The 11,456-nt window shown below is 43.6% G+C and overlaps 1 protein-coding gene across 2 annotated transcripts in view; it reads right to left on the bottom strand.

Annotated features, from left to right (window-relative positions):
• LOC109520915 (interleukin-1 receptor accessory protein-like 1) overlaps positions 1-11,456 on the bottom strand; it is a 222,431-nt gene that overhangs the window by 134,309 nt on the left and 76,666 nt on the right. The gene's annotated exons all lie outside the window — the stretch shown is intronic.

The following is an 11,456-nucleotide window of genomic DNA, read 5'->3' as shown; positions in this document are numbered from 1 at the left end:
TGGATGAACTTCTTCTTTCTCAAGGACCAACAAAATCTTTGCACATTCTGCTGCATTCTGCTTCACCAAAACCTGGCTCAGCGACCGCCACTGGGATGCCGTGCTGCACCTACCCGGTTTCTGTCTCCATCGAGTGAACCGTTACACTGAACTGTCAGGGAAATCAAAAGGTGGTGGAATATGCTTCAAGAATGGTGCACTGATTTCACAAAGCTCAACGTACACCGCAGGCCGGACTTGGCGTCACTGTTTCTAAAATGTAAGCCATCGTACTCAACATGTGAGTTTGCCTGCTTCATACTCGCGGGTGTTTACATCCCAGCACAAGCTAACGAGAATACAGCTCACAAATGTTGCCTGACCAAGTAAACAAACTCAAGCTAAAGCATCCAGAGTCACCCCTCATCATTTTGGGCGATTTTAATCGAGCACAACTTAACCATGAACTTCCCAGGTATAAGCAGCATATTGATTGTTTCACCAGAGAAGCCGACATTCTGGACCATTGCTGCACGACACTTAAAGAATCATACAGATCTGTTGCCCCCACAGCATTGGGGTTTTCTGATCACTGTTTAACCCACTTAATCCCGACATATAGGCACAGACCCAAATGTATAAAACCGGTTGTCAAGACGGTGAAGAGATGGACCAAGGAAGCAAAGCTGGCATTACAAGAATGCTTGGACTGCATTGACTGAGGCATCTTTGAAACTTCAACTGGCAGTCTGGACAAATACACAAGCACTGAAATGTCACATATTTTCTGTGAGGAAATGTGTGTACCAATAAAATCCTTCCACTGAATTCCATTGTGCAGTGACTTGGGTTTCTATTTAGGCTCCATCTTTCTGCAGCGTCCAACTTTTGAATCCATCTACCATCAGTGCCTAGCCCACATCTGTATATACCTGTGCATTCACACCCACATTCACACCATCACTGAGTGGGAACTGTTCCCACGCTGTGTACCACTACACCATCAGCGACATAGCTGCAATTATTATTTTATTATTCTTTTCCATTTTCGTATTTCTACCGTTCTATGTGGTAACCGCCATGAATGGTGGAGCAGCACCCTAGCACCCCCTACAAACCAGCTGCCACTGCTACGCACCTCCCAAAGAATGTTCTGCCCCACAAAGATTCCTCCACCAACACCCAATTAAAAGGCAGGTCAAGCCAAAAAAAATTCTTTACAATCATTTATATGCACCTTCTCTAGTCTAAACACTGCATTCTGATTCATAGTGCGTTTGTGGAATATGAGATAAGAAGTAAAACCCACACATTTTAGTCCATCTCAGGGGGCGGCTGTTTTACCACTACTTGTCAGGTGAAATCCCAGTTGCTCAGGGCTCAGGTAACGGCCAATCATGGTTCGCCGCTTTTCTGAAGCTCAGCCATGATTGTGTGTTCCCTGGACCCTGAGCAACTGTGATGTCATTGTCAGTCAAGTGGCAAAATGACCGGCCCCTGAGATGGACAAAAATGGGGGGATTTTACTGATTAACTCTTATTCCACAAATGCAATAGCAATCAGAATGTTGTGTTTTGATGAGTGGGGTCGCATAGAACATTTTCTTGAAAAGAACATTTTTGGGTTGACTTCCCTTTTAAGGTACTCTTTTCTGAAAAGTGAAATAAGGTCAACATTTACTGCATATGAGAGGCAGAATTGTTGCTACTGCTCTTGAAATATTGCTTAATAAATTGTGTACACAATGTTGAGCCCTGTCTGGATATGTGAAATAGAGGCAAGACATGGAGAGACAAATGGAAGGGACAGGAGGCGCTGTAAAGGCAGATCGGAAGAGACAGACCACCCCAGACTCAAAGACTTTGTGAGAGTCCATCAGCTGCATGCATATTCATGTAGCACTGCGCAAATTCCTCTGATGAGGCAGCAGCCAAGGTCACCAGAGATTACTGAGACCATGACTAAACAGGCCATCCACTAAGAAAGCCCCCCCCCCCCACCCCACCCACCGCAACACCTCGCCGCAGCCTCCAACCATCCCATCCAATTCAACGGCTGAGTGCAGTAACATACCAACAAGTTTCCCCTCTCTCGATGATCTGTGAGTAAGTGAGGCGGACTGAATATTTGAATTTTGATGAGGGTGCGCATAATAATGAGGGCTGGAATGATATAACAAGACAGACACTTTTGTAGCTTCATTGCCACCAGGCATTTTATATGACAGAAAAAGAGGGCCATTTTCCAGATATCAAATATGAACATCTAACGCATTCACAACAATTTTAATTAATAATTGGCGATTTTAGACAAGTCCCGTACAAGTGTAACAAATGCATTCAATGAAGCATTGTGTATTACAGCTCCAAACTACTTGTAAAGGCCAATATACTGATCCACTCTCGCCAACTTGACTGATTTTTAAAGCATAGCAAACTCGTGCCAGCACCACCTCTTCAAGGATATCATCCACCTTTCATGACTGTTGAATGATGGAAGTGTATACCTCCGCTTGAAGGTTGCTTAAAGGAAAATTACAAGGGAACAAAGGAAATTTTCGCACTTCATGTTTGGCTCACATACTCTAAACCAGGGGCAAATTGAAGCAATATTGTAATCGGCTCCATGCACAATAAGTCCTAAGTGTAATAGACGACAGGGTTAAGGTAAGGGGGTTTCGTACGGAGGACATCACACGCCAAAAGTTAATCAGCGACAGGGGTGGTTGGGGTGGCCGTCATGTATTTCGACAGACTGAGAAATAGACTGGCCGTTCGGGGAAATCAATAAATTTCCCTGAAATGTCCAATGGCCAACACGAGCCTGTATATATACACGCACACACACACGAATATATATACAGTCAAACCTCGGTTTTCGAACGTCTCGGTTTTCAACCAAATATTTCGAGTTTTTTATGCCTCGGATGACGAACAAATTTCGGACTGAGTGCACTTGAATGCACCATTTGACTCCTCTCGCCTTCCTTACACGAGGAAGTGATGCTTCCTCGTCTTGCTTTCCATTGTGAGCAGACGTGTTCAGTAAACATTTTTATTTTAAAAAGAGCCTGGTTTCGGTTTTCGAACAATTTCGGTTTTCGAACAGCCTTCTGGAGCGGATTATGGACGAACACCGAGGTTTGACTGTATGTATGTATATATATATATATATACATACATACAGACAGAGAGAGAGAGAAAGAGAGAGATACACACACACACACACACACACACACACATACAGATTAGTGCTATAGTCAAGACCATGCAAACCGAGACCAAGACATCATCATCATCGAGATGAGAGAGTATCGAGACTGATACAAGACACTTTTGGAGGTCAAGACAGAGACAAGACTAAGACTGATTTCGGGCACCAGTATCCCCAGTCGTCTTTATACAGTCTCTGTGTGCAAACAAACAAAACAAGCATGTCATTGACTCCTTGATTGGCCTTTACAAGGATCGACTGGAATGACATTGAAATGTCATTTGTACTAGATATGGGAAAATTATTTCTAGGAGAGGGAAGATGAACACATTCAAAAGGATTGCACTACTTGGCAGCATAACATATGTGCAAGACAGCTACAAATATTCTGGAATTCCACAGACATATAGGAACCATGAGGAGGCAGCTCAAAGGGGGGCCACAGCCAAATACTGTACCTCAGGTGAGACAGATCCTGAACAGTCAGCTGAATGGCAAGAGTAAGATCCAAGCCATTAACAACCACTCTCTACCAGTTATCAGATATCCCGATGGCATAATTCCCTAGCCAGTGATAGATATGCAAACCACTGATATCAAGACTGTCACGTTGCGTACAAGGCAGGAAAAAAGAACTGCTTCGTACGCAACAGAGCGAACGAGAAGAAGTGGATCCCCGAAGTAGCAGACACTGACAAGGCCTTTGTCTCAAAAATAATATTTATTACAAACGAAAACTCCGTCTAATGGAAAACAGAAAACGCTGGTCAAAACGAGAACCAGGAAATAATGTAACGCGAAAAAACAAAGCGCTTGCAAAAAACGGCAAGGAAAAAGATAAGACAATTTACTAGGTCAAGTATGCGTTCTGAATAATCCCAATGGGATGACGAAAGTGTAGCAAACAACAATTATATTATATATATATTAATAAATACGAATAGGGTTTACGAGCGTGGGCAATTACAGTGGCACGGCATGCAATACTCCGGCAATGAGTCGAAAGCCGGAGTGCTTAGATATAGCAGGTGTAATCATTGACAAATAGGCAGCAGGTGTGCAGGCAGCAGAATGAACGCCTGCCACTTGCTGCCAAATACGGAACATGACAAAGACAAGAGAGGTCCTTTCAATGCACGGAGGGTTCCACCCCAAGTGCAGCATCCTGAGACTGTACACAAATCAGAAACAGTGGGGCCATGGGCTAGTGAGCACCATCGGCACTATACAGGATGAAACATCAGGCATCCAAAAAGATGATGGACGCCAGGGACGACGGCCTACTTAGTGAATAACTCAGGCAACAGAAACCCAGTAGGGAGAAGGAGCCAGATGGACTATAATGGAAAGACAAGGACCTGCATGACATATATCACTGAAAAAGTGTAGAAGTGGCTGACATCGAGAAAACATATTGGTGGCTGGAAAAGGCTGGACTGAAAACAGCACAGAAGCACTAATCATCGCAGCACAACAGGCCCTAAAAAGAAGATCAATAGAGGCAATAGAGGGGTCTACCAAAAATGACAGGACCCCAGTTTCAGGCTGTGCAAAGAAGCCTAAGACACGCTGCAGCATATGGCAGCAGGGTGTAGGATACTGGCAAGCAAGGCATACAGGGAGCAGCATAAACAGGTAGCAAAAATAGTGTACTGGAACATCTGTACCTAATATGGATTAGAGGTACCAGAATCAAGATGGTTGAGAACAACCAGGCCAAGGTCCTGTGGGACATCCGGATCCATCCAGCCTGACATAGTGGAGGTGAATAAACATCAGACAACCAGCCTGACATAGTGGAGATGGATAAACATCAGAAGACAACAATCAGCACGCACACACACAAAACCCTCAAAAAAAGAAATTCTCCTGACACCACTTGCGGTTGGTTGATTTGGGATCAGTTTGCAGTCTACCAGTTGTCCGCGATCGACTGGTGCAAACCAAAATACACAAAGAACCCAACATGTTAATGTATTAAACCACAGCAGGGTACATGATCAAGATGTCTCACTGCGGTTTAATGATGCAGTGTCACTTTATGGAGCTCCTAAAACCAAATTAGCATCTCCACAAATTTTGTTGCAGACCGCTGAGCCACAGCCCAAAAGTCACATTTTATTTTTCACAGCTATGGTTTGTGAAAGGTAGAATTACCGAAGTGACATGAAGCTGCATTTCAAGTGTGGGGAGCATTCAAGAAGGCCAGCCATTGTGGAAAGGTGGGGCGGGGTCAAGGCTAAATCCTCGTGAAACAAGTTTGATCAATTAATTCAAACTAAACAGAGGGAGCATGGGAAACAGAGCCTTCAGTCGCTCTGCTGCCCAGCTCTGGAACACACTCCCCGCTGACCTTCGTAACACAGACTCATTAACGCATTTCAAATCTAGCCTCAAAACACATCTGTTTAGACAAGCTTATTCACTCTGACCATAAATCCATTGTCTCTATTTTGTTTTATCTTATTCTATTTGATGTTGTTTTTAACATTGTATTTTTGTTTTATAACTGCTTGTTGTAAGGTGTCCTTGAGTTCTTAGAAAGGCGCCCACAAATAAAATGTATTATTATTATTATTATTAAACTGCACCTTGGAATTTACGATTAGCCCGGAAACTGCTCTATACTCATAATCTGCATAAAATAAATGTTAGAGGAGCTGCAAATTGCTATGACATAAAAGAATGTGCTACAAAAATGTTATCTGTGTGTGTGTGTATGTATGTACACACACACACACACACACACATATATATATATATATATATATATATATATGCAGGGGTGTGCAGAGCCCAGATCATGTGGATTAGTACATTTTGGGGTATCAAACTCATTATTGTTCACATGCCACATTCTGCCTATTTGATGTCAGGTGCACTGGACCAGTAAAATCATACCATAATGAATCAAATGAATCTTCAGTGTACGCTGACTTTTACCCAAAGTCTGTTATGAGTGGCTTGATCTCACCGGTGAGATGTGTGTCGTTTTGGCAGAGTGCTTGGTGTCACTGTCTTGTTGAATGATGAGGGATGTCCCAATCACTTTGGTTGCATCGTTCTTTAAATTGGCAGACACAATTAGCGAAAGAGTTCTGAGTTCATTTTGTTCCTGTGTTACATCAGAAATATGAGTGAGTCAGTCCCAGGTGAAGCAATTCAAGCCCAAGCAAGATGTTACTGCTGCTGGGTTTTGCAGATGAGGCTGAACTGAATGATCCTTTCTTTTTCCAAATGTTGGCCTTTGCTTCACATTGGTGAGAGTTTCATGTGGGTCAAAACAATATATGCTTTTGTCTGATGTCAAACGCAAATTATTAGTCTACAAGAATTGGCCTCACTGTTTCACTACTTTTGCAGGAGCGTGTCTACAATTACGGTATACTAATAAAGTATACCGTAATCGTATAGTAAACTGAATATAGTTAAAGGACAACCTTTAAATGGCATGTGAGAACAGACAGGTGTATTCCCCACTGACTCATCCAATTGTGGCACTTTTCTGCCATGGCTCTCTTGCTTTGATTCCTCAATCCAAGCCTTGCTGAATCTGTGTACACACACTTTGCATACAAGCTGCAGATGAGCTGCTCCCCTGGTGATAGCAGTTGCTGCCCCAGAGCATTCTCGTCTGGCATCACAACACAACAGAGAGACAGAGAGCCAAATGCTGTGCCCCGTAATAGGAAGATCTCCCCCTACAGGCTTCTCCACTGCATGGACTCACACCTCCAGTAGCCTGCTGTCTTGCTGCGACCCCCTTGGCCTACTTCCTTCGCCCCCCCCACCCCCACCCCGCTCTGGCTGGTGCTCACCATCTTTCGGCATGCTCTCTAAACTTCTTTCCTCCCGCACCCCCTCCTCGTGCACTTGTTTTGAACACACCAGAAACGGGACATAGGTCTCCAGGGGTAACGGTTCTCTTACATAACACCATAAAAAATTCACACGTTGCACATTCTTATTACAGAGATAAAAATTAGACGGGGCGGAGGGAGAGGGCTGTGATCAGTCGGGTGGTGTAACCATAATACATTTTAACCTTTTGTGAACTAAATAGCATATTTGCCAAGGTAATTTTTGACTTGCTGCCACAGCATATTAAAAACAAAAAAAAACATCACTGTGCTTGTTTATTTTATATGTGGACATTGTCAGTTATCCAGGTCATTGTCTTCTACAAAGGCTGAATTAGGCAACTGGACTATTCTTGTTTGTTTTATTTGTACAGTTTTTTTTATTCTCAACAAGATAAAAAATGAATTGGGCAAGTAGGTTATTATGACAATGATTTACTTACTTGCAGAGTCATATCATGTATGTGCCTCGGTGTAGGTAATAAAAAACATTTTTTGATCTCATTCCCTTGCATATCCAGCACCAGTTTGAAATGATAAACGAGAATCATGTTTCATCGGGCACCAACTCATTTTATACCGTTATTACTTCTTGACTGGAAATTTCCTTGTGAAAAATACCAATAGTCTTTGCATCAAATTGGCGGCTGTTATGCTTTCACCACATTATCAATCATCAGTGGAGGAAACAGGATTGGTGCACTCTCATGCAGCTTCCGCTCTCTGCATTTCCCCCATCAGTGAGAATGGAAGACATTTTGCACCAACGCAAAAGGCAATTTGAGGTATTTTCTTTTCCACTCAAGGCATCAAGCTGAGCCACAATCGCAACAACAATGGAGTCATTTTTCATTTTCTCCTATGCGGACATGTAAATATCGTGTAACCGATCGAACGCTGTGAAAACCTGTTTTTTAAGTCTTCTTTTGTTCACAGATCATCAGCAAAGCATGAAATGTTAGTTGAGTAGAGGGTCGCTACCTCTTTCCCTCGTCTACCTTGCTTCATCTGAAGACACTATTACTTAATGCCATGTATTAGTCATGACTTGGCTACCCGCCAAGGAAAGACATGCACATATCGGCTGACCAGATGTCCCAATTTGCCCTGACACGTTTTTCTTTTTTAACCCCAAAAAATGGTTTAGAGCAGGGGTGCCCAAACTTTTTGGACCGAAGATCTACTTTTCGTTCAACCACCCTCCCCGGATCGCCCCTTACCGCGCACGCGCACTCACGCGCGCGCGCGCGCGCACACACACACACACACGCACACACACTCACACACACGCGCGTGCGCGCACGCGCGCACACACACACACAGACGCGCGCACGCACCCACGCGCACGCACACGCGCGCACGCACGCGCGGCATGATGAGAAACCAAACACGGAACCAAGCGATGCACTTTTGCAGCCTGTGGACAATCGTAGCTCACACGTACCGTTTTAAAGTGCTTCCCTTAGCCCTCTAGATTCCTATTCTTTGCCCGTGCCCTCGGTGAATTGTACACGAAGCAAACTCTGAATGAGAATAATGACGAACAAAGATATAGCGCAACAGCTCTGATCACAAGCTGCAATTGCAGACTGCTGAGCGTTAACAACTTCCGCTGACGTAGTCACGCGCCACCGTAGGTTAAAGATTTATCTGCTTTATTTTATTTTATTTTTAAAATCTTTCTTTGGGAAAATGAGACTGATAGGATGATTAGGGTGCAGTGTGCATTAACACAAAAAATATATTACTAACGTACAAAGACACACAAATGTTTATTTTTTTTCTCCTCTACACCTTTCGGATCTAATTGGGACGAGTCCTAGATCTACCGGTCGATCAGGATCGACGTAATGGGCACCCCTGGTTTAGAGAATTTCACAATTGTAAACTGCAGATTGTGGCATCCCAACCAAGACAAAGGGACACTGCTTCTTTGTTCATTATTAATTTATTGGCTGTGACCTTCGCCAAAACAGCAGAACAAGCTTCCTCTCCTCTCACAAGTGTGGCTGCCGTCTTTGAGTTTGTGACACTAAGCTAGATATCATACAGACACTTTGACATCCCTTTTCAAATGTTTCTATTTTCAAGATAGACAAACGTTATGGAAATGAAAGCAAAAACAAAGCCATGTTCAGTCGTAAAAAGTTGTTGAGTAAACAGCCCCTAAAAAAGACAGCTTCCCCCCATCCCAACGTCAGAAATGAAATACAGTAAATTAAAAACAAGTTTCAAGTTGAAAGACCAGCTTCTTTTTGTCACGTAGCAACGTGGTGGTGGACCCAAAAAGCAGGCAAGAGGGAGGAGCAGGGTGTATTTGAAGAAGTGTATTGCTAAAACACAGAAAACTAAATCCTAAACAAACAAAGTCCAAAGTATGACCAAAAACATGACCTAAACATGACAAACAAACAAACAAACATGACAGAAGCCAAGAGCAAACAATGACCCGATACTGAGTGTTCGGGCTGGGAGTCCCTTTAAAGCAGTAATTACATAATGACCAACAGGTGTGCAGCTGCAGGGAGAGCCCTACAGTGCCACCTGTTGGTCCCAAACCGAATCATGACACTTTTACTTATGTGGAATTTTCCTTGAATCCTCTGGTGCCAGAAGTGTAAATACGTGTTGCAGAGTGTGAAAATACACAACTCCGTATACGAGCACATACAGTATGTAGGAGAGTACATGACTTTACGAGGAAGCTTGACTGCCGCTTCAATGCACACAAAGAGCTATGTGACAAATAGCTATGAAAAGGCAGCGGGGGAAGCTGGTTCAAGCGCTCTAATTTCAGCAAAAGAACAAGTGAGGAACACAGTGCCAGCGCTGCTGGGTCACTGCTCCAACATGAGCAAGAAGACTTCTGGCCCACGCCTTTGTCATCTGCCAATTTCCTATTTTCAGCATCCACAGAAAGTGGCCGAGCATTACAGATGACAACACCTTTCTTTTTGTCAAGAGCATACTGAGAAGCATCCACTGCAAAAGTGGACCATTCAGATAAAAGGTGATCAAACACTCCGCCACTACAAACAGTGGTTCAAGGTTAGAATTCTCATGAGAGAAAGGTGCCGGCTGGTGCATCATGCAGCAAACACCAACAGAGCAACATGACAGTTGACATCCAACATTTCTGTTGCGCCCATCACACATCTCTGGGACACAGGCCAAATCCTGCAAAGACCTGTTTGTCTGACACGGAGTCAACAGGGTGCTCGTTCTCCCCAATGGCACACCCACGTGGCACAGCTCTCTGTGATGAATCAGAAATTCAATCATGGTGCCTGGCTGCCCTCAAATGATCAAAGTACAATACAATACAATGCATCTTTATTTCGATAGCGCTTTCACAACAGCTGCAGCTGTAACAAAGTGTTTTATAGAATGGTTAACATAAAATAAAATGCGGTAATATAACAACACAACATAAGACATGGACATGCAATCATAACCATATTCCAGCGTACGCCATTTTGTTTGAAGCAGTTGAAAATTAAAGAGGAGAAAATCAAAGTGTCTTTTCACCAGTGGATCAGAAACCTCATGCTTAAAACGAGTATGACGGCCCACACGTCTGCTACAAGCTAAGTTTGAAAGTAAACAAGAAGCTGTAGCATCCATTGGTGAAAAAAGAGATTGGTTCACTTCTCCTGTCCCATGTAAATCCGCTTACCGTATTTTCAGGACCTTTCGGCGCACCGTATTGTTGGGCGCAGTCTCACTAACGGGTGCTATTTTGGTATTTTACACATAGACAAAACGCACTGTATTATTGGGCGAAGTTTTCCATGGTAAAACATACGCCAGCTTAAACATACGGCATGCGTGCACGCACGCTAAAAACACGTTAGCTTGAAGCATACGGTAGCATGCTAAGACATACGGATACACGCTAAAAACACGTTTTTAAAAAGGCAACGGAAGCAAAACTGAGTTCGGTTGCATTTTATTTAGCCAGCTTACAATGTACTCATGTTTTTTGATCAATCAAAAAACGTGAGTACACAGTCGAACAAACGTGAGTACACAGTCGAATGGTGACTGTGGAGACGCTTCTGCCGGCTGCTCTTTGATCAACAATCCACCGCTCCAGTTGGTCTTCCAACTCGGGCCACCTCGCCTTCTGTCCTTCGGAAACTCAGCTTCGTCTTTTTGACTTGGCGAAGCTCGTTCTCCTGCTTCCTCCATTTGCGAACCATGGATTCGTTGACTTGAAATTCTCTCGCGGCTGCTCGATTCCCATGTTTCTCCGCATAACCGATGGCTTGAAGCTTGAACTGAGCTTCGTCGGCGTGTCTCTTTGTAGAAGTCATTTCGGGCGTTCTTAGAAACCAAAACCAAAGTTGTTTTGCAATAAAGCACATATCCACACTTTATACAGGTGCTGGTACCTGCTAGGG

Source organism: Hippocampus comes, unplaced genomic scaffold (genome assembly GCF_001891065.2).
Source record: "Hippocampus comes isolate QL1 unplaced genomic scaffold, H_comes_QL1_v1.1 scaffold345, whole genome shotgun sequence".
Lineage (NCBI taxonomy): Eukaryota > Metazoa > Chordata > Actinopteri > Syngnathiformes > Syngnathidae > Hippocampus > Hippocampus comes.
Note: the sequence above shows the minus strand (reverse complement) of the source record. Positions and strands in the feature narration are given on the sequence as shown.